Here is a 24302-nt window from a genome sequence, read left to right as displayed (position 1 = left end):
AGAGCCCTCAGCTTTCTGAACAGCAACCTCAGGAAGTCAGGCATTTCACAAACACACTGGAATGCTGATCTTTAGTTTTCGGGTCATTTAGCCCAAAATGTGATGTACAGAAAGGAAAAAGTGATGTTCTAACAATCCCTGAGGTTTCAAAAACAACAATTCTGTCCATTCAGAGAATCATACCTAGCACTTCTTCCTCTGTCTATAACTACCGTTTCTGTCTCATTCCACACTCTTAAAAAAATTCAAGATGTTTAACAAAAAGTGAACCAGGTTTGACTGCAAACATATTTTGCCAGGATAACTCTCAAAATTGCCTAAGGCCTCGAGACATTCAGATGCTTTAACTAATAATTGAACAGGACACTGCATTTTGTACAGCTCTGAGATGGCTCCGAGACCTTTGCCAGTGTTTTTTTTTCCCCCACATATATATAGCGAAGAGGATGGATCATTCTGGAGATGAGTCACTACTGAAACAACAGAATAAACTCCTGTGAAATGCTGTGGGGTTTCTGCTTAACATTCTCCAGCTCCTTTTCGGGAGGATTTGGCAAGCTGCTGGCAAACGCTCCTCCCACAGAAATCAAGCAGCGAATTTGTCAGTGAAATTAATCTAGAAGTGCTTAATATTAATTTCAGCCTCCACTTACCTTCTCGTCCTGCTTCAAGTTTGCTTGCTCACAAAGCAGGCAAAGGAGAATGGAAAGCCACCAAGAGCAGGGCAACTGCTGACACTAAACCCACAGCCAGGACAGACTTCCACATCTCCAGACAAAGCTCCAGCACATTTTGGCTGCTACTGCTCTTGTGTTGCATTTCTGAAGATCACCTCAAAGTGCCTGAATATGTACAATGCTCCAACGTGGTTTAGATTGGCTCCCACCTGAAACGAGTTCGGCAGCAACATCTTTTGGCCTAAAGCAAATGAACACATGTGAAACGAGGGGAGGGTGAAGGCAGGGGTAGGTGAGGCCCCGGTGCCAAGCAGTCAGCAGAAAATTCAACCTAAAGCCACCAAAGCCAGTGATTCCTGCCGCCCAGGGCTGTCTGCACAACATCCACTCTCCCTGGGCACAGGCACCACAGTAATTACTGCCATCCAATTCAATCTGCACACGAATCGCTAATTAACTCGGAACATGCAAAAGGTACAAAGCCCAGAATCACTGACAGTGTCCCTGCCCGTGACCAGCGCTGATCTCAGGGTCATCAGGGGACACCGGGTGACACCGGGTGACTACCTGGACAGCCGTCCTACGCTGCAATCTGCCCTATTGTCTCTGCACGAGTCCTCCTACCTATTTATCCCTATTATCTTCTTATTCATCCTCATTACTTTCTTGTTTATCCTTATTACTCTCTTATTTATCCTTATTACCTTGTGGCTCTGCACAAGTCCCAGCCAGGAGGATAAGCTCTGCTCCCAGGGAACAGGGACAGGAGGAGAGGGAACAGCCTCAGACTGGGCCAGGGGAGGGTTAGATTGGGAATATTAGGGAAAATTTCTTCATTCAAAGGGCAGTCAGGCACCAGAACAGGCTGTCCAGGGCAGGGATGGAGTCACAGTCCCTGCAGATGTGGCACTTGGGGACACGGGTTAGTGGTGGGCTTGGCAGTGCTGGGGGAACAGCACTTAGACCTTAGAGATCTTTTTAAACTTTAATGACTCTACGATTGTATGTAAAAGCAACGATGAAGATTATTATTATTATCAATGTCACAAATATACCTTCAGTTACAGACATTTGCACCTTTGGTTAGAGTTCCTTTGGAGGAACGGGTGCATTTCTACCATCCCTCCTTCCACATCTGCACAGATGTGGCAGAGACTTCAGGAGACTGGCAAACCCTTTGTTCTTAGAGTCACTGCCCAGTCACTTCAGTCATTTTCTACTGTCCTCAGCTAAGGCAGCAGTCTGATGGAGAATAGAATAAACTGCTTAGATACCATACAAGTTATAGCAGGCATATAGAATGACAACATTCTGATTGGCTGTGCATAGTTGAGTAGGCAGAAAACATGAGGAAAAAAATGCAATCTTAAAAAAAGTGACCAGTTCTAAAAAGTAAATTAATTTTTCTACTGGCTTCAAAGAGACTAAAAATAGGAGGGGGGGGTTACCAAAACAAATCATTAAGTCTATAAACACAAAAGTAAGTTTTGCCACTAGTAAACATTCATGCACCACAGACACTGAGAAACAGCACACAAGGAACAAGTGCACTCACAGCACGCTCAAAATTCACCATTTCAATTAGACTGTCAGTCCCTTAACAGAGGATAATCCATCATTCCCTGGAGACTACAGGAATACCAGCACTTCCTTCAGCACTCATCAAAGAGGAAGAGGAGAAAACAATGTAATAGAAATGAAAGACAGGCAACCCCCACCCCAAACCAAACAGAACAGCTGCTCCTTTTCATGAATTTTCAGCAGAGGGGAAAGCAGTTTACACCTTCATTCCCCTGTGCTGAAAAGAGCTGGCTGGCATTTTTATACCATTTTGCAGACAGGAAAGCAAAGGGCAAGCAGCACAGCAGAGGCAAAAGAAAGCTCCACCTTTCCATCCCTCTGCTCTTATATCCATGGAAGAAACAGGTCTTCTTTGTTTTCAAATTTGACGGCAAACTTTCATTATATTCCTTTGCTTTCCCAAGCTGTTGTTATCCCAAAAGCTCAGCTGGCGATGTCCAGAAACACACCAAGAAGCCATTCCCTCCTTAGGAAGCCTTCAGTGGAATCCCCCCAACCCCCTCAGCCATCCCACACAGACCCTACAAGCCCACCCAAGACTTTAAAGATGAGTTGACAGTGCAGTTATTCCCAACAACTACATCCAGTCCATGAAGTCCATTTCATCCTGCACCCAAGAGAAACCAAAAGCAGGAATTCCAAACATTGGAAGCGGCGCAGGAATACAGAAACCATCATGCAATAATAACACTCTCTCCTACCCCAAATCAAGTCCAGGAGCAGCTCTTTTCTCTTCAAAGAGTAATTAAAGTTTAGGAAGTACAATGCAGCAAGTGAATATGGACTGACCATCATGGCTGTTGGGCTCTCCTGTCCATTTCCTTGTTCCTTCCCTCTTCCCCACCTTGTGAGCTTGGGAAAACCGATTTCCTTGCTGAAAGGCACAACTGCACCTCTCAGAACAACACCTGATCTCACCTTCTTTGGGGTTTCCTTGCACCAGCATAACACAACTGGTAATGTGGTGAGGAGAAATTTAAGAGGAGGAAATGAGAAATGGTGCTAGTGCTGGTGAGAAGAAACTCCATAAGAACACCCTCTTTACCTGGAAGCAAAATTAACCAAGGAATTTCTTAAGAGATTTTTAGAAATGCCTTAAAATTTTAAACCAATAAAGAAGACCCTCACGGAACAACTTTATGTTGCTTAAGACTTTGCAGGTATCACACACATGAGCCTCCCTGCCCAAAACCAGCACTGTAGCTCTTTGTCCTGGACATGGGGCCCTGCTGCACCAGCTCTGTGCCTGCCCTCCATTACCTCTGCTGACAAGCCAGCTCTTGTTCCTTGGTGTCCTGCCAGGACCTCTCTCCTGTAAAACATCCCATGTGCCAGCACAAGTGGCAACATGAAACTGCGTGGAAATTTCGTACTGCTCTGGCTTTTGCAGGTCACTGCAATACCACACAGCACGGGTGGGAACATAAAGCAGAAATAGCAACAAGCCTCCATCTACAGAGCAGAGCCTTTAAGCAGCCAAAGCTACTGGAATCACAGATCACTGTGTCCCCACAGCCAGTGCTAGTGCTCCCTCTTACCAACAGTGTCTCCATGCCACAGTGAGACTGATTTCTTCAGTCAAGCCCCATCCCAAGTTTAACAAGTGAAGGCTCATCCATTAAACCTCACCCATACCCTCATTCCTCCCCCCAAAACACACATGCAATTAGCTACAGTTAAGGTGCCATAGTAAAATGGATTTTAATCAAATACAATTTCTTTTTCTTCTTGTTGCTGTTGCTTTGCCTTCTACTTACTTATCTACATGTCTGTCTTGCAATCAAATCCCAGAATACAAACCAGCACCACTGAGAATAAGGAAACTAATGCAAGTGATGATTATTTTGCTGTAACACCAATTATCTAAGTGGTTTGTGGCAGAAAGAGAGAAGGTTTAGGGAACAAACAAGGGGTACAGTCAGAGATCAAAAGAAATACTGCTCCTAAGTGGAATATTAACATTTCCCCCTGGAAGAGATGACAGGAAGATCAGTAAAGCACATTAAGCAGAATCACTGCAGTTCACAACTTGAATATTTACAAGCTTTTTGGCCGATCTTTAATATTTCAGAATTGAAGAAAAAGCCTGACTGAATCTTTCTTCTTTTGCCTTGCCCATACCTAGTGGTGCTGTTCAGCATGACTCGAGTGACAAATTGTCTGTCTGGATCCACCCAACTGTATGTCACCCTTTAGAAGAGAAGGGTGCACAATGAAGAAAAGCAGCGCAAAGCCATGGCAGCCTACAGAAATCAGCTCTGGCCCTGAGCACTCACTCAGAAAGTTTTTATTCATAACACACACCACATGAAGGACAGGAGAAAGAAGCATTTGATCATTTCTGCCCCAGACCACACTGCTTGAGACAGCAATCCGAAGCGTACCTGTGCCCTTACACAATTTCCTTTCCAACACCAAGTGCCTCCTTTTGGTTTTGCCAGGCCGTGCCTCAGTTTCTCCTGCTCACGTTTCCAGCCTCGTGCCATCAGCTGTTTAGCTCTTCACATTCCATCTCAGCCCTCCACCTTGCCACCTCCTTGTTTATTACATTTATGAACATTATACTCCCACTCTCTATGTAATTTTTCCGGTCATTGACACCAGCTCTGGATGGTGACAACCCAGACACAACATGCTCAGGGCTCTGCCTTTACCCCAAAACGAAGAGTCAGACAACATGAAATACCCAGGACCAGGCTGGATGAGACTTGGAGCAACCTGGTCTAGTGGAAGGTGTTCCTGCCATTCCAGGGGTTGGAATCATATAGTCTTCAAGGTGCCTTCCAACACAGGCCACGCTATGAACATCTGTGAATATGTCCTTTGCCTGGCCTCATGGTGGCCAAACATTACTCTGAGCTTTTTCCCAGGAGTTATTTTTTAACACATGCTAAGGCCAAGGTACCTAAAGAGTCCAGTCTGTATGAGGTAGGCAGGCACTGCAGAAAGGTGGTGGAGAGCTGAAGTTGGGGGACAACCAAATGCCAGATATGCAGGGGAGCCATACACCTTTTAAACAGGACAACCAGAAAGACATGTGCTAAACCTCATCTGCAATGATATTTACACAAATGTTCCTATTTGTAAACAAATTAACATAGCCACAATGTTTGATTGTATTTCTGTCTTCCATGACCAGTGAGTCAGAATTGCTGTTTACAGTTCTTAGCAATACACCCCTGCAGTCCATCAGCACTGCCTTCGCCCTGCGGAGGTAAAGCTTTGAAAAACATCAGGAAATAGGGGCACACACCCCAGCCCCAGGACTGCACTGAGCATTAGCACCTGTCATAGACAGCAAGACAGCAGAGAATTACTCTGTCGTAATTCTGAACTTAAGAATAGTATTTGACAAGCAAATCTGTTATGAGAACAGAATTAAGCTACTGAGGTTTAAGTTGATCAAAGGATTTCGAAAAATAATCCAGATTTCACTCTGGATTATAAAAAAAAAAAAAAAAAAAAAAAACAAACAAAACCACCACCCCAAAACATCCCACTTCAAAAGCAAGAAAAAGAACCAGTTCCTATTTTTGCGATAGAAAAGCACAGAATAAGCTGAGAGTCCTACCACAAATACACTGGTGTGGCTGCAGAGAGCCTAGATGGGCAGCTCCCATCACAGAGCTCCACAGCCCCCTGGAAAAAAGAGCTGTGGTCTCCCAACTCCCATCCCAGTGCACCATTCCATGTCATTTTTCTCCTATTCCAGCAACATCTGCAAACACGTACATTTTCTCCTCCTTATCACAGGCTTTGAAAACATTTTACCAGTGCATGCTTGTTCTGTTTTTTCCCCAACATTCCTTAAAACAAAGCAGCAAACAGGACAGAAGCCAGGGGAACTGCCAAACACTCCCATGTTTCCAGGTAAGTACAAACAACTGAGGGTCTAAGGCGCTGCCCCTGAGCCCACTGTAATTTCCATCAGTTTTAAACTTAGTCCTGGAGCACCTCAAATCCTTCAGCCTACTCAACCTGGTGGCTAACAACCAGGTGGGAACGAGGAACTGGAGACTGGAGACAGCTTCCAACCCCTACCAGCAACAGGCATACTCTGCCTTAAGGGCCAAAGTCACTCCCATCTTCTGCTTCCCATCGCTCATTTGACATTTAAATCAAGGCCCAAAACCAGTCCTGCAGTCTGATGATACAGAAAGGTCCCTGTATGCCTCCACTGCTGGGGTTTTTCTCCCTCAGCATTGGTTAGCATTCTCACAGTCTGCACCTCAGCTTAGTCTGCACTTGGGAAAAACCTCATGGATATGGATGCCGGCTCAGAGAGTTTGATTTCATTGGCACTGAAGCAGCAGGCTGAAGCTCACATGCTACTTTCATTTTTACACCTAGTCACATCTAGTATTTTGAAAGCAGTAAAACCATTTCAACACAAAAAATTCAGGCATGTTCATGACATGTCAGGGGAGATGGCAGCAGGTAAGGAATGGAAAATTATAAACAAGGAAAAGAAGAACTGGAAATTGAAGACTTAAAAAAGCAGAGAGGTCACCAATTTACCCATTAAAAAAATCCATCAGCAAACCATCAGCACCATTCCCCAGGTAGCACCACGAAACAGAAATCCAGAATTCCTCAGGGCTGCCTCCACTCTTTCTTGCAGCTTTTATTCCTGAAGATATTTGGTCACGACCAAGATCAAAAGCAGAGCTGACCCCACACGCTAGGAAAGCCCACAGATTTTGGGGGATAATTTCCTTATCCTTATGGCATGGTTAACTCACCTGATCTCCCCTGCCACCTCTGCCTCTGGCCAGCACTGCATCCAAACGTGCCTCCTGCTTGCTGAGACCATACCTCGGGAAGCAGCTGATGCTGATTATGGCCAAAAACAGCCTGTTTGTGCCTTTTCAAAGCACAGGATGATGCAAAAATGCCCTAGAAAAGGGTTGTTTCTTCTGCATTTGGCTTAGGGCACAAACATACAGAAACACAATTATCCTGGTTATTTACTCTCCACTAAAGAGATAAGGGCTGTGACGACAAGAGCAAGCAAGTGGGTTCTTCACGTGCTTTTTCAGGACAGCAGCAGCTCTTGGGAAAGCAGGGTGGAAGAGAAGAGAGGAAGCATTGTCATCAGTCTCCATCACAGCCAGACCACTCCTGTACCTGAAATGTTTTATTTCAAAATCAGGTCTTTAGACTGGTGGGGGTTTGTACCTTAGGCTTTCTTTTGGAGGGCAAGCAGGAAGGAAAAGGCGGCAGCAAAACAACTATTTGCCTTGCTCATCACAAGGGGAGCAAAGAAGTCTGTCCTCACGCACTGAAGGCCTTGTAAACCCCAGGAAAACACGGTATACACTTAATGAACATCTTCAGTGAACTCCTCCTTGTTTTGTGCAGTCTCCCTAGTCCTGTGCTGCTGCCCAACCTGTTCTGCTTACTAAAGGAAAGCCAGGGCAGGGCCTGGAAGGGTTTGGACCAGTTTTTCACCGAGCATCAACATCACGATGTGCTGATTCTGCCACATTTGCTATTGCTTCAACCTCAGCACCTCCAGAAGCCCAAAGCCCTGAGGCTCTGCCCAGCCAATCCTCCCTGACTCGGCAAGAACACCATCCCAATCCCACGTATCCACGAGGACTCCCGGCCTGGCTGGCTTGGACACAGAGCAGGAAGGGCGGTGGCCCGTGGTGTTTCCACCCTGGGCAGCTGCCGGGTGGGAAGGAGCTGGGAGGGACCCGGGGCACATCCCTAACTCCCAGCTAAGTTGGGCGGCTGAATCAGCGCGGGTGGACGGCGATTTGCTGCTGACACAGAGCTGCAATAAATCACCACCTTTCTGGAGCAGCGAGGAAGTTGCAGGGGTGACTTAGTCATCCTCCATCCTGACGCCATTCCAGGAGCAGAGCCACATACATCCCCCGGCTTTGGGCTGTGCCCGTGGCCCAAAAATAGCTTTTAAGCCAAATCCTGCAGTCATCATTTCAACCTGAAAGCCTTTTATTTACACTCAGCAAGAACTCATGCATGTTTTTGACAATGCTGACAGTAACCAGTGCTTAAATTATTTGCTTAGCAAAGGAGTCTATTTAACTACAAGAGTTACACCAAGTATGCAATGTTTTCTGACCCACATAGAAGCTAATAATCTGCATTTTATGGAACCACTTTGCATAGACAACCCATCTTAATGGCCAACAACTTACTGTACAAGAATTAATAATTGAAAAGCAATTCGTCAGCACTGTTATTTGTGTTACAGGTAACTCAGAAACCTCATTACACTGTAGCATTAAATTTCCAATGACCTTCTGGAAAGCTGCTCATTCTGAGAGTCTTTTTTTAAGGCATGATCTCTCCGAATGCCAAGCAATTGCAGGGAAAGTATGTGACAGCTACCCAGAGTCTGTGGGAGAGGCCAGGCAAAACACCCAGTCAGAAATCTATCAGCCTCAGCCCCCTCTGGCTGAAGAAGTGACTTTGACTTCATGAATCCCCCTCTCTCCAGCCAGTTACTTGGCCGAGTTTCCCTCACAAATTTCTACTTTAATGCCAGATTAATCCTACTTCCTCCAGTTCCCAGACATCTAAGAAGCTCCAGCTCTTTTCCTCTCTAATCATTGGCTTTTAAACTATTTCTGTTGCAGTACCCAAGCATTTGCTGCGGATGAAAGAAGGCTCAGAGACTAGCACAGAAGTGTAAAGGCAAACACAAATTACACGGCAAAGCCTGGGATTTTCATAGTCTTAGGGAAATTAGGGCCCCTGAATCCCATGGCAACTCTGAAAGAGTCGAGTGCATAATTTTCCATTATGCTTGTAAAAAATCCCCCAAATAAATGTACAACTAAATGCAGCTTCACGAGGCTGAGCATTTATTATTCTCCTAAATGTTGTTACTAAGCCTGAGGTCTCTTACTCCATGTTTTAAGGTTTGATTTTTCACAAAACAGTCTTTTCTCTTGCCAAAACGCCAAAGATGCAGAACGGTGAGCTACAGCAAAACGCAGCCCAGAGTCCTGCTGCTGGGGAAGGCCAGAAGCATCCCCATGTTCCCAGCTGCTCACCCTGATACGCCTGTCCCGCTGACAGAGCCTCTCTGTGCTGGGATCACAGTCCCTCCTCGCTGTGACGTCTTTGCTCAGGGCTGTGCCCGTGCACAATCTGCTCCACAACACGCTCACGGACTCTCTGCCGCTCCCAAAGCTTCTCTGGCTTATTCCTGTGGAGCGAAGCAGGAAGATTTGGGGCAGCCAGGGGCTGATTTATCTCTGCGCGAACGCCTGTGGGTGTAATTTGTGCAGCTCTCCCAAACAAAACATTTCCACTGCCATAGCAAAGGCAAACTTGCCCAAATCCAATTTGTTTGGTGCTTAATTAGCATCTCTGCTGCAATGCTGGAGACAAAAGAAAGAAGCGCTCTCCTCCTCCTATGAGCATCAGGACTTTTTAATCTCAAAGATACACCTTATCCAACATGACCAAAGCAGAAAAAAATACTCCCTCTTACAATTAAACAGAGATCATCTCAGGAGCTTGTGCATCACAAGGTTTTGATTTTAATTTCAGTAGCCCTGGCTGATAGACTCCCACACCCGAAAACTAGGGAGTATTTTAAAAACATAAATCATAAGAAAAAACAATTATATCCATTAGACCTTTGAGTGGTAAAAAGAATAGGGATGGGATTAGAAAACCCTGGCTGGCTTTCCTTTCACCCACTAATCGAACAATTCCCTGAAGTACTCGCAGGAGTTTCTCCTCTCCACGTTTCCGAGGCGGACGAAGGGGAGAGCCAGATCTGCTCCCCGGGATCCAGTCTGGCTTATTCAGCAGCTTCAGCTCCGCTATTTCACATTCCTGCAAAAATGAAGGCTCGGAAGGGAAAGCTGAGCCTCCAGGCATCCACCAGACCACAACTACTGCACGCACACAAGAGGCACGGCTGCACTGGAGGAGAGGAGCAGCAGCCTGTCCTTCAGCATCACATGGCTGGCCATGCTCAGCAGCCCAAACCACAGCCCCCGACACCCAGCTCAGAGAACGCCCTGGAGCTGGGCACATCCATCACTAACAAAAGAGTGGCTCCTGCACGCTCCGTCAGTGCATTTACTGCACATCAGCTGTGCTCTCTTCAAGATGCAGCCGGGGTGAGCAGGCCTGTAGATGAAATTAAGCAGCAGGATCCAAAGTGGATATTGCTAGAACAGAGAAACATCTTAGTCATCCCTCAAAGTTGAAGCAGAAATGGGCTTACAGCCCATTGCCAGCCTTTAGAAAGACAGCATTTGTTTTGGTTTACCAGCTGATTCTTCCCTCAGACTGTTTTCCACTGGAGAAGTGCAAATGTCTGCTACTCAGAGCTTTACTGGATGGCAATTTAAAAGGAATGCTCCAAATGTAAAGGTGAACTTCAACAAGCCTGCTTCCCCAGGAGCAGCACACCAACATCGTGAACGTGCACAGGGCATGGAAAATGCTGCTGCCACTGCAAAAAAGGGAACACGAGCAATGTGTTCCTTCCTCTGCATCTTCCTGCAAAAACAGTCTCCCTGCCCAATATCCAAAACTGCACAGGCTCCACAAATCTAATTAGCCATGACTCCAAAACACAGAGCTCTGTCTGCCTAAATGCATAAACATTACAGTTGTTTTGCTTTTATTAATAAAATCTTGGGATGGGATGAGATAATCCTAAGGAGGAAAGTCTAAGAGGTAAGTACCTCCCTCTCCCCGAGTAAAGAGCTGTCTTTGTGTGAATAAACTGGGCAACCTAGATAAACTTTCCTTGTTTATTCTAAAAGCACAAGTTCACCAAGGTCCTTTTATGTCCTGATCTATGAAATTATTCCAGCTACATATAATTGCACAGAGCTAAAGGGGTGAGGCTATGGTATTTATAGATACATTCAGGACTAGAATTTTGGTTAGCAGCAACATTTTTGTGGCCTCAACACCTAACTTACTTTTGGGAAAATGCCCACCTGTATATACAGATCCTAGGAAATTTTCCCTATTAAATACATATTTCAAGTGAACTTGCTCTTTATCTTTTTCCAGACTTGACAGATAAAGTCTGTGCTTTTCTCTTAAAGATTCAGAGACAGAAGGAGAAGAAACTCAGGCCAGTTTCACAGCAAGAGGAGAGCCTCTGATCCCATCCTGATGCTTTCAGACACGTTCACTGTTGTGTTTTTTTTTATTCTCCAAAATAGGGCCTCAGCTTTCCTAAGCACATGCCACACATTAAGACATGAATCTCTGTAAACAAGTCAAAACACAAAGAGACAGACAGGGCTCCACAAAAAAAAGAGGAAGAATGGTCTTCTCTTATTCAGATAACAAATTATGAGCTCACTATGGTTTAAAAACCTGTTTCTCCAACCTTCTAACCCAGAGCCCTGCCTAAAGTCTCCCCAGGACTGGATCAATACTCCACTTAAATCACTTGGCACTGGCATCTCTCCACTCCAGAACTACCTTCCTTTGAAGCAAGCAACAGCAGACAAGGGATGCTGCTGCATTAGCACTGCCCCAGAGATTATATCCATATCCATATACTGTTGTTGTGTATAGCATCATTATGTAAGCCTCCCTTTCTAAAACAAAATGTTTGTCTGGTCAGTCTCTACTATTATCCCACCCGTAAACCATCGGGCTGAAATTCCACCCACTTTAATCATAAGTTTACAGGCTTAAGGGTGGAATCCTAGTAAAAATGACAAGATGAAGAATTTCTGTTTGCTTTAAAAACATGAAAACTCTACCCATTTTTATCAACAGGATTTCAGAAGCCGCCACAATAAGGGCACTGCCCAGGCTCCCCAGGAAATGGGCACAGCCCCGAGGCTGCCAGAGCTCCAGGAGCATTTGGACAATGCTCTCAAGGATGCAGAGGGTGGGATTGGTGGGGTGTCCATGCAGGGACAGGGTTGGACTCAATGATCCTCATGGGTCCCTTCCAGCTGAGGATACTCCTGGACTGTATGATTCTGATAATAAATTACCAACCTTTGAAGAGCTTCTTTTAACAAACCAAACCCAGCTTTAGCACCAGTATCCAGAGGTCTGTAACCCAGACCCCTGAACCACCAGCACCACCCCGACGCGGGCAGAGCATGGGGGCACTGTGATAATTAGCAATTATTTAAAAAGCAAATACTGTAGGTCAATTCACAGCCAAAGGATCCTTCTCCCCTGCCACACAAAGGAAAAGGGGAATTCAAACCACAACTTTGTTACCACCCATCTATTCCTGAAATGGTCGAGGATGGCGTGGTGGAAGCCAACCTATAGAACAGTTCAGGGACTGAGTTACTGCTTTTTGTGCATCATGTGGTATTTACAAGAACCTGTACTGCATAACTTCAAGCTCTTTAATACAACTTTTAAATTCTGTTCTCCGCGCTCTTATGCATCCCCTAAAATGTTCTGCCAGATCCCTTGCTAAGATTTACTTTGGTAAATCTTCCATCAATATTCCTGAAGTTGCTCCTGGCTTGCAGCAACTCTTCTGTCACTGAGTGTTTCTGAATCAAGACTCACCCCAATCTATGTCCAGGATGCACAGGTGGGGAAATCACCTCTTGCATTTGAACACCTTTTTGCAGGCAGTCACCTAAATATGACAGCCATAATGGCACCTATCCATGAAAGGTGACTGTAAACAGGGCTGGGACTACACCTCACTGCAAATATAAAGCAGTTATCCTCATGTATCTCCTAAGACCACTTAGCATTCAGATGCTAAGACCACTTAGCATTTGAACTTATATGTTCAGAAATGAACATATAGTTCACTTCTGTGTAAAAATCTAAAAAGCAATATATTCTTCTAGAATTCAGATAAAATCACTTCAAATGGCAAACTGTAAAATGAAAAAAGAAAATCTTTTTCAGAGTGGACAATTATACCAGAAGTTCACCAGCACAGGAGGCTGTGAACACTAATGCCATGAAGTTTTTCAAAACTAATTAAGACATTTTATAGAGAAGACAATCCATCAGCAGGTATTAAACCCGTAAGCCTCCCTGGAACCTGCCAGCCCGAAGGTCTCCTAGAGTGGTGGCTGCTACAAGGCTTTACCAGGAGAACTTCACTGTTCCAGTTTTTCTATGCACCTGGGAGTGGTCCCATCAGAAGAGCTACCAAGCTTGACAGACCTCTAATCTGACACAGAATGATTGCTCTTACTTCATTCACATGATTGAAGATGACAAGACACCAACCTGTTAATAAATCAGAGCAGAAGGAAACTTGTACCAAATGAAACAGTCTTAACATGACTGATTGCATATCACATTCCACATTGCCTCCTCTGAAAATCCTACAACACAGCCTTAATACTGTAGGTAGGAAATACCTATTCCCTGAAGTACCTCTTTTGATTCCAAATGTGTGCCCAAAATGTGCTTGTGTACATTTATCACAAATGTCATACAGCACAGCGCAGCCAGAAGCGCAGCGAGAGACATTTGCAAGTGCCTGTGAAATCCCTTTGCAATTACATGTCTGCTTATATAGAATTAAACACAGCCAGCAAGAAAATAAATAACAATAATAATAAACTCTTTCCAGAGTATTTTTGAACACGTATTCAAAATGTAGTCCTGTTCCATCCCCTGCTAGAGGAGGGAAAAGCAGCAACCTTGAGGGTCTCATACCTTTCCCTGAACGAGGAGAAGATTGGAAGGCTCAAGCTCCACACCAAAAAAAAGGCCTCTGGAAAACTGACTGCAGGAGTTGCTTCTTCCTCCTTTCCCCGAACACCTGATGCCATCACATCCTGTATTCCCAGAACAAGACCCCCTAGAGCTGCAGAGCCCAGGCGAGCCCACCTCAGTGCAGCTGCAGGCGGGGATCCCAGCGAGGCATTGCACACAGGCATGGAGAGGTCCATGCTGGCCAACACCTCCCTGTGTGTATCCCACACTCTGGATACATCCCCCACACGCCAGGCTGCCCCTTCCCCTCTCAGCCCTGTCTCTCCTGGTGGGGTGTCACCTCCAGCCTGGCAGCGATGCCTGTGCCAGCCTTGGCAGCGTGGCCCGCGCGCCATCGCCTCATCACTGAGCAGATTCAGGGAGACAAGCCCTGAAAACCTCTCCTGCAGCAATGCTCTCTCCACAGCGACAACAAGAAACGGCCAATTAATAATGGACCGGTTGAGGGGCTGCCAGCTTCAGCAAACGTGGCTGGAATTGTGGTTTTTGTTTAATCTAGGAAGCTTCCAGTTGAGCACTGGTCATGTTGCTTGACCCAACCCTGGACTGCAGGAGCCCAGAGCCCGCACACAGCCCAGGCACCACCGGCCGTGCACAAAGACCTTCCACCAGGCCTTGGATTGTCAACTAAATGAAGCCGAAAGTAAGTTTGCCAATGCGTGCAGGCAGCACCCAAGGCACTGCAGGAGCTCCTGGAGCACAGACAATCGATAGTAAGCACATCGTAATCCCAAAGAGATTGCTAAAAATGTATTTAGTACATTACTGTGTCCACTCATTGTGTTTCCATCCAGTATTTGCAACATGTCAAGTGCAGCAGATCTGCCTGATGTAAACAGCTGCCCTAATCCACGCTGTTCTATAGATCGTGTTTACCCAAAGCTGAATGATCATTTCAACCTTTGTTAATCTGATTGCGTAACAAACCACAGCAGCCCGAAATAACCAAGCTGCTCTCTCCAGCACACATTAGTTGAAATCAGTCATTTCAGCACCTCGCTTCTTCTGAAAAAAAAACCAAAACAGAACAAACCCGATCATGGAGAAAGAAGAAAATAAACAAAGCACCTGGCCGCTGCTTTGGCAGCCAACCACCCTGCACATCACAGCATGAGGATGCCACGGAGCACACTCGCACCTTGAGCAGGCTGTGAGCACAAGGCAAAGCAAAGCAGAATGTTCCCAAGCGCTGAGCTCCACTGCGCAACCGAAGCACATTCTGCTGGATCTCACTCACAGCTCGGGCGCAGGCTCGCGAGCAAACGTGGATTTTCAAAACATGTAATTGCACGTATATAAACAAAGGCCATAATTTACACGGCAGATCCTATGGAAGCTTATCTAGCACATGACATCACACCCATAAATTACAACTTAAAGCAACTGTGCCAAACTGCTCCCACCCTCCCACCCCAAAATGAAGATGATTAATATCAAACCCTGCTCACCTATGCCTGCGCCTCTTGGGAACAAACATACACGAAGTACCTCCCAAGACAGAGTAGTATTTAAAGATTCCCCAGACAATTAGAAGATTCATAATTATTATTGCATTGCATCATCACAAAGCCTTAAACAAATCAAGCTGTCTCATCATACGACACCTAAGATAATACAAGGTTAAACAGCATCAAGCAGTATCGGTTGACTTCACTTTGTACGGAAGGGCAAATACCCCCAGACCCTGGGGCACAGGGATCTTCAGCCTCACAGCTATTATTAAACAGCAAGTTAGACAAGCTTAATCAAAACACACAGATTTCTTTGAACAGGCTCAGAACCAGAATTCTCCCACTGAAATCCTACCAACCAGGGCATAGGGAAAGCGAAGGGCAGGCGAATGGGGAGCTGAATAAGGTGACAGACGTGTTTCAGCATCTCTCAGCTTTAGTTCACTGGTCCACGATCAGCCTGGGAGAAATCAAGAGGCGGTATCAGGAGCTAACATGACGCTGCCTATTGATCACAGCCAGCCTCCCACAGCACACAACAGAATTCCTCCTGTGGACTGATGATTCCCGAGGAGGATGCCTTATGGCACAACTGGCAGACAAGGCAGGCATCAGCCAACTCTCTAACCAAAACACGCCTGAATACCTTTGTAAGGCAAAACCAGCCAAGTATCTCTGCTGCAGGCACAAGTATCTGCCGCTCCGATTCCACAGCTACCCACGAACAATTGCTGATTCTCGCAGGGGCCCCGCGCTCCGCCCGCGCCGGGGCAGCGCCCGCAGCCGGCCCTGCACCGGGAGCACGGCGGCTCCGCCGAGCCAGCCGGGGCTGTCCATCTCCATCACCGAATGCCCATTTCTGCGCGATATTACCAATCTGACATCACCCCAGAGCAAGCACAGTCTGACATCTACAGTTAACTCGGCGACGGTGTAAGTGCCGCCCGGCGCACGAGCGGTCGGTGTTGCAATACGCTGCTGCCGAACATCGAAGAAGAACACAGATAAATAGACAGAGATCTCGGCATACAGCTCCACGCATCAGAGCCGCCGGAGAGCGGCTGGCAGGGCTGGCTGCCGGCCCGGCCGCGGAGGCGCAGCCGAGCCCCGGGCGCTGCCGGGCCGGGGGACCCCGAGCCGCCCACCCGCAGCCATTTCCCGGCCGGCCCGCTCCGCACAAAGCCCGCCGGGCCATGAATAAAACATCGCCCGGAGGCGGCGGCGAGGGGGGTCGGGACACCAGAAATAAGGGAATGGAAAGGGAAGCGGGGAAGCGGCGGCGGGAGCGGCCCTGCGGAGAATGGGGAGAGCTCCCCCCGGCCCCTGACCCGCGCTGCCCCGGCCCCGGGTGCTCACCTCGGCAGCCGCGCTCGCAGCGGCTCCCCCGGGCCGGGCCGGGCGGCGGGCGCGGGCAGCTGCGGCTCCCGGGCGGCGAGCGGCGGCGGGCAGCGGAGCCGAGCGGGGCCGAGCCGAGCCGAGCCGAGCGGGGCCGAGCGGCCTCTCGGGGAGCGGGCGGGGCGGGGCGGGGCGGGGCGGGGCGGGGCCGTCACCGCGGGGGAGGAGCCGCCCGCCCGCCGGGTCCCCACAGGGAGCGGGGCGCCGGGACACGGCCGCGCTCATCCCGCACACGGCCGGGTACGGCCCCGCTCATCCCGCACCGGAGCCAGGGTACGGCCCGCTCACCCCGCACCGGAGCCGGGTACGGCCCCGCTCATCCCGCACCGGAGCCGGGTACGGCCCCGCTCATCCCTCACACACACACAGCCGGGTACGGCCCCGCTCATCCCTCACACACACACAGCCGGGTACGGCCCCGCTCATCCCGCACACACACACAGCCGGGTACGGCCCCGCTCATCCCGCACACACACAGAGCCGGGTACGGCCCCGCTCATCTGACACACAGCCGGGGTACGGCCCCGCTCATCCCGCACACACACAGCCGGGTACGGCCCCGCTCATCCCTCACACACACACAGCCGGGTACGGCCCCGCTCATCCCGCACACACACACAGCCGGGTACGGCCCCGCTCATCCCGCACACACACACAGCCGGGTACGGCCCCGCTCATCCCTCACACACACAGCCGGGTACGGCCCGCTCATCCCTCACACAGAGCCGGGTACGGCCCCGCTCATCCCGCACACACACAGCCGGGTACGGCCCCGCTCATCTCTCACACAGAGCCGGGTACGGCCCCGCTCATCCCGCACACACACACAGCCGGGTACGGCCCCGCTCATCCCGCACACACACACAGCCGGGTACGGCCCCGCTCATCCCGCACACACACGGCCGGGTACGGCCCCGCTCATCCCGCACACACAGCCGGGTACGGCCCCGCTCATCCCGCACACACAGCCGGGTACGGCCCCGCTCATCCCGCACACACACAGCCGGGTACGGCCCCGCTCATCCCGCACACACACAGCCGGGTACGGCCCCGCTCATCCCGCACACACACACAGCCGGGTACGGCCCCGCTCATCCCGCACACACACACAGCCGGGTACGGCCCCGCTCATCCCGCACACACAGAGCCGGGTACGGCCCCGCTCATCCCGCACACACAGAGCCGGGTACGGCCCCGCTCATCCCGCACACACACAGCCGGGTACGGCCCCGCTCATCCCGCACACACAGCTGGGTACGGCCCGCTCATCCCGCACACACACACAGCCGGGTACGGCCCCGCTCATCCCGCACACACAGAGCCAGGGTACGGCCCCGCTCATCCCGCACACGGAGCCGGTGTCGCTGGGCAGGGGCTCTGAGCAGGGAGGCGCCCGGTGATGTCACAGAGGCACAAATACAGAATCATGGAATCGGTGGGGTTAGGAGGGATCTCTGGAGATGGTGTGGTCCAAGCCCTCACCGAGGCAGGGTCACCCGGAGCAGGTGGCACGGGTGGGTTTGGGATATTTCAGAGCTGGAGACTCCACACCTTCCCTGGACATCTGTTTCAGGGCTCCACCACCCTCCATGGGAAGAAGTTCTTCCCAATGGAAGTGGAGGCACAGCTCCAGTCTGTTCTCTGTGCCTAGGGGCAGGACCCAGGGAATGGCTGGAGCTGTGCCAGGGGGGTTTGGATGGGTATCAGGAAAAGGTTCATCCCCAGAGGGGTCTGGGCACTGCCCAGGCTCCCCAGGGAATGGGCATGGCCCCAAGGGCTGCCAGAGCTCCAGGAGTGTTTTGGACAACTCTCCCAGGGATGCAGAGGGTGGGATTGTTGGGGTGTCTTGGCAGGGTCAGCAGCTGGACTTTTTGACCATGTGAGTCCTTCAACTCTGGATTTTCCATGTTTCCACGTTGTTAAAACTTCTTGTGTTTTAGTTTTTGTCCATTGCTCCTTGTCCTGTCACTGAGCACCACCAAAAAGAGTCTGGCACCACCCTCTTGGCACCTGCCTTTGAGATATTCATGTGGATCTCAAACACAGCCCCCTGTGCCTTTGGTGTCCATGTCCCACTCAGTAGGGGGACAGCAGAGTGCTTCTCTTCCTTAGCATGGAAGTTGTTTTCCCAGGAATGCAATGCCTATCAGCTCTATGGCACCGTGCACCCAAATTTTCACTGGAAACACATGTTTCTCTGTTTGCAGAGATGAAAAACATGAAAACAACTGAAAAACTGGAGATGGAGGTGAGGCCTCTTTGAAGATTGGGTTATAAAAGCTGTCTCAGACTGTTCCTGCCAGGAAATGCTACCATGTGAGCTAGAAAGACTCCAGCAAGCCTACATCCTTTTCATCACTTACAGTTTTAGTATCATCCAATAATCCAGGCAGATAAGTTTTCATCTAAGGACATTTTTCCCTCACCATGATGAGAATGTTGAAATAAATAACAGTTTGTTTGCCAAATCCCTGGCAAGATTTCATTTGAAGTAATTTCTACCTTCAACTTTCTAGCAATTAATTATTTCTCGCTGCACTGGAAATCACTACCAGGAAGGTGCACATAAACAACATCAAGACATGCCAGAAAAGACAATATTTTCAACTTTAGGTTGATAACTGTGAAGTTTGGCCAACTTTGTTTTTCTGCAGAGAGCCTGATACTGTTTCCAAAAAAAGGGGTTCTTTTGCATATATGATTGCTATGCCTCTGTAAACTGTGCTTCCAATAAAAATGACCACGAAAGAACAGCATGAAGCAAATGTATTTTGTTTAGCCTCCACAAACAAACCTCCCTGATGTTTTCCTAACGATGTGTGCAGCTAGTTAACATTCATAATAATTATTTACATGCAAATCCATTTCCTTATGTACAAATCTGTTGATGGAGTCTTTGTCTGCCACTCTCATGTAGTTGACGCTACGTCTAAAAGCAGAAAATAGTAATTTCCCTGATTTCTCGTGTTTGTTTCACTCATTTCTGAGATGAGACAGTGCATACTGGAGAGTTATTTTTAGAAGCTGAAAAATTATAAACGGTGTAAACAATTTCTTATATCTAGAACAATTTTGGTACTAAGAGTAGAGCCCATCAGCTGTGCCTGGTGCTCTGTCCCTGCCTAGTGAAGCTCAAACCAGGTATCAGTTTATTAACTCACAAATAAATTACTGGTTTAATATCAAAACCAAGCGGTGGGGGTTCCTGCAAGAAGGAGACAAATTTCGTCCTGAGTGTTTTGTACATGAGAATAGAAATTGGCTTTCCTGCTTCAGTTCTCCTGCTGCTGTGGGAATGAATTGACTTGGATCTGGGAGAGTCATGGACTAAAAGTAGCCAGTGACAAATATTTGCAAAGATAAAATTATCATTATTTTTATAATAATAAGCCCGTCAAAACTCTTGGAAAGAGGAAAGATAAGGATATAATTGAGTATGGAAAGTCAATGGCTTGTACCTTGTTGTCATCTTTTGAAAGCAGCTCCACCTCTATGCCAAAAGAAAAGAACAGGCCTCTTAAGACAGCAGGTAAAACAGTGGTGTAGAAACACCAGTTTGGCCTATTTATGAGGGGGGGAAAAATTTGCTTTCAGCACAGTACTGCAGTGTAATCAGAGTGTGCATGCCTCACATGTTGCCTCAGTTATACCAATACAGCAATGCTAATGAGGATCTCTCTGTCTTACCCTAAAAATGAGAAGGCAGTTCACTTGTCTATGCCAAAAGTCTATGTGTTGTACCTGTGTCCTACTTGTTATGGGTGAAAAATAGACCTTTACTTGGCTCAGGTAGCTGCTGTCAGCACAACTGTCTATGTTTCAAGCTGAAAACTGTTTCAAATGCCTAAGTTACCCTGCTTTATTTTCTGAAAGGCACTGATGATTTCCTGATACTTCAGTAAAGCTCTTCACTTCAGAAATGGGAGAAATGAGAGCAGTCATGGCTCACCTTATAGAAGAATAAGTGAAATTGCTGCACGTTTTTCCCAATTAACAGGAGTTCAGAAGAAAAACTAAAACGCTGCACAAGCTGCTGCCAGGACCAGTTTAAGAATTTTGATTAATTGTTATCACCTTGATCCTGGCTAAAGTAAATTCCAGTATGACAAATTCATTTTCCCTTTAAGTACTCTAGTCCCAAAACATTGAACTATTTGAACATGAGCTGATACTCAAAGATTTTTGTAGACGTAATCCCCGGGCTTGGAAAATATGGTCACTGTGCTTGGACTCTTGACTGCCAGGGTGAAGTGGCTATTCCTCCATCCCCAAGGACTGCTGGAGAACCAGAGTCAGCCTCACGTGGACCACACTGCTGGTGCTGCTGGAGAAAGAAGAAAGGGCACAGAAAGGCACGAGCCTTGCAGGTGCAGTTTCCTCACATGGATTTTGCAGGTTCTATGAAATTTGAAGATGTCAGGTACCAACAATTTTTACAGGATGCCAAAGTTGCTGAGGGGAGTTTTGATGCTGCAAACCAACAAGCTGCTTTTTGAGCTGTGTGCTGCTTGACAAGCGACACAGGAACAGACGTGTGAACTTCCCAGCTCTTTTTTAATGGTGTATTAACATCAAAGACTAGCTTTACATATTTAAAAGACTACAAATTAGCAGACGTTTGTTTTGCACAGTCTGGCCCTGCTTGTTGCATTCACTGTCGCTATTAAAATGGAAATGGATGTTAATCTGCAATACAGAAAAACATGGATTGCAAATTCTGGGCATATAAGAGAAGGCATTTTAACCAATAAATAATTATCTCTGAATAAATAATGCCCTTGGAAGTAGGAGCTGCTCTCATTCACCTCACCCAGCACTACACCTGCTCAGAGGGCAAAAAGGAGAATGAAATATTTAAAAAGAGTCAAAGATTATTGTGCGTCCCTTAACGCTGCATAATTCTCCAGAGTTTTCTGTTTCACAACTTCATCATCACAGAACAGGGCCTACATGAAAACCCCGGGACACAAAGCAAGCCCAGCTGTGGGAGAAACCTACAGATACACCTGGGAATTTTCAGGCAATCTTTACTGATCCCAGTTCTATGTGCAGTGCTTGTTTGTTTACTCTGCAGATTCAATTACTGTCTTTATACCGAGCTTGCAATTAGGAAAGATAAGACAAAATAAGTAAATAAGCCCTCCAATAAACCACCCACATTTTGGAAGCTGTATAAACAAGAAGAAAATGCCTGTGGCAGAGCATCCCAACCCGAAGTCCTAATTCCAGTTTAGCATAGCTGTCTGTTAATTTCAGGCAAGGGCTGAGAGAGGAAAGAATAAGCAGGAACTTTAATTGTGAACTGTTCAACATTTGGATGCAGCACAGATACTGCCAAAGTGAGTACACTGGGGTTCTAGCCTGGAGTGTGCCTGTGCTATAATAATATAGATCAGCAAAGATCACAGAATCATGCGATACCCTGAGCTGGAAGGGGCCCACAAGGATCATCAGATCCAACTCCCAAGATGGACTTTTATTTGTGTGTCTGAAGGTGCCGTTTGCCAGAAGCCCTCCCTCTTTTATTATCACTTCTCTAAACAGACAATATATTGTCTGAAAACCCAGGGAAGGAGTGCCAGGTGAGGATTGGGCACCGTAGTCCTGTTTAGGTCACCTCTGGCTTTCACAGTGCAGAACTGAATCCAAGGCACAAGCTGAGTTACGCTCGTTACTGAGTTAGCACCCAAAAAGCCAAGAACACTTTCTTCTAGGCTGCACATTAGTTTCTCAGTACCAGTTGGTCTTGCACGACTTTCTCTTTAGGCCTCTTATGCTTTAACACAGCTCATTGTGGCCCTAAATCACACAGAGGACACTTGTGTGAGCTGTTCTACCTCCTCCCGGGGAAAGGTGGGCATCTCCTTTTGGGGGGGACACTGCTCACTGGGGATTTCTTCTCTGGCACAGGCGTTTGCAAAGCACAGAACCACTACCACTCCTCACCTCCCTCAGGAATATCCACAGTTTTAAGTTAAAGCCTGGTTTGAAGTGAAGTTAGAGTTTTAAGGGACAAAAAGAGAGCCCGCCCCACCCAGACACCCTCTGTACAACACTGTTTTGGGCTCTGCACTACCAACCCCTCCAGGCTGCTGGTGATCACAGACCACATCCATGTGGATGTGCTCCCGTGGCAAACGCCTCGAGGGAACCTGCTGAGCCTTGGCTCCAATGGGAAGGGTTACTGGGAAGCCAGCCTTCATACAGGGGTGCTGCACATTGCTGTCTGGTTATTTGGGGAAGGGGTGAGTTGGTGTCCTAGGAGGTAAGAGTGGCCATGTAATGGTTCCTTGGCAGACTGCTAGAATACAATGAAGGCAGTTTACTTGTTGTGATAAGATCTCAACCGTATCTCCTACATTAGGAGATAAACACTGTTAAATTTTATGTAAATCAGTCTTTTAGGGGCCCATAAAAACACTGCTCCAAGAACATAAAGCAAAAACTGGTGAATATAATAGTAATGAAGACTTTGGGGATTTTTTTCACATATTTTATGCACAAAAAACCAAAAAACCAAAACAAACAAACAAACAAACAAAAACCACCAAACAAGCAAAAAACCAACAAACAACATTCTAAGTTCATAACTAGTTGAAGGAAGGCTTTGAACTGATGTGAACTTTGAACTTAGAACTGATGTGGGTGAAGTCATCATTTGTGCTCTACCCAGGGCATTTATCAGCATCACAGCAAGGGACTATGTGCCATGTGCAAACTTAAACCTGTACACAGCTTTTATCAGATCAAGTCTCAGGTCTCAACATCTCAGGCAGGCAAACAGGGATTCAGTAAGTAGCCTGAAGCCCAGAGTGGGCTAAAAAGAAAAGCTACAAGCCGTAGCTGAGTCCATGTTCTAACTGCTGGCACAACTTCCCCCTTTTCATGCACTGGAAGTGGGCATTAAAAAGAAATCTATATTTGGGGTTTCCTGCATCACTTCTCATACCAGAAAGGAGAACACACTGACTTGAGAATATTGCTGTCTGTGTGGAATTGAAGGTCGATTTCCTCGTGCACCAATGTGTGTTATTCCCTTTTAATTTCCAAGCTGAGGAAATAAAAGAAAAAATATGCTTTTCATTATGCTGCTATTATGGCAGAGAATTTAACTGCATTCAAATCAAGGCAAAGTTATGATTCCCCTAGAAACTGTAACTTGAGTTAACACTGAGCTCTTCTGGAGCAATTGTTGCTGTGCACCTTTACAGAAAACATTAAGCTGACAGGAAGTGTGTCTTATGGTTCATAAGGGAACTATTACATGGAATTTCACAACTTGTAAGGATATGTGGTTAATCACAAATGCATTTGCATCATAGCTTTTAGGTATAGGTGATGATACAGAACCGTGGGTTAGGATTTTCCTGCCTTCTGACATCTCAGAGTCAGATATCTGTGCTGCAGCAAGTCCTCCATGGATCCCTTTAGAGTCAGAGAAGGGAAACAAGGACCCACAAAGGCTGGTTTGTGTGGAAATGAAGTGAATGGCCTTCCAGAGGCTTGTGTTTTG

At 47.4% G+C, this 24302-nt stretch overlaps 1 protein-coding gene across 1 annotated transcript in view; it reads right to left on the bottom strand.

The window, feature by feature from the left end:
* C9H1orf21 (chromosome 9 C1orf21 homolog) overlaps positions 1-16843 on the bottom strand; it is a 112945-nt gene extending 96102 nt beyond the window's left edge. The window contains exon 1 of the mRNA XM_066324665.1: positions 16751-16843. The gene's annotated coding sequence lies outside the window, so the exon portion shown is untranslated. The remainder of the gene's footprint in view (positions 1-16750) is intronic.
* Positions 16844-24302: the final 7459 nt, after the last annotated feature.

The sequence above is a fragment of the Sylvia atricapilla genome, chromosome 9, assembly GCF_009819655.1.
Source record: "Sylvia atricapilla isolate bSylAtr1 chromosome 9, bSylAtr1.pri, whole genome shotgun sequence".
Classification (NCBI taxonomy): Eukaryota; Metazoa; Chordata; class Aves; order Passeriformes; family Sylviidae; genus Sylvia; species Sylvia atricapilla.
This window is presented reverse-complemented; position numbering and strand designations above follow the sequence as displayed.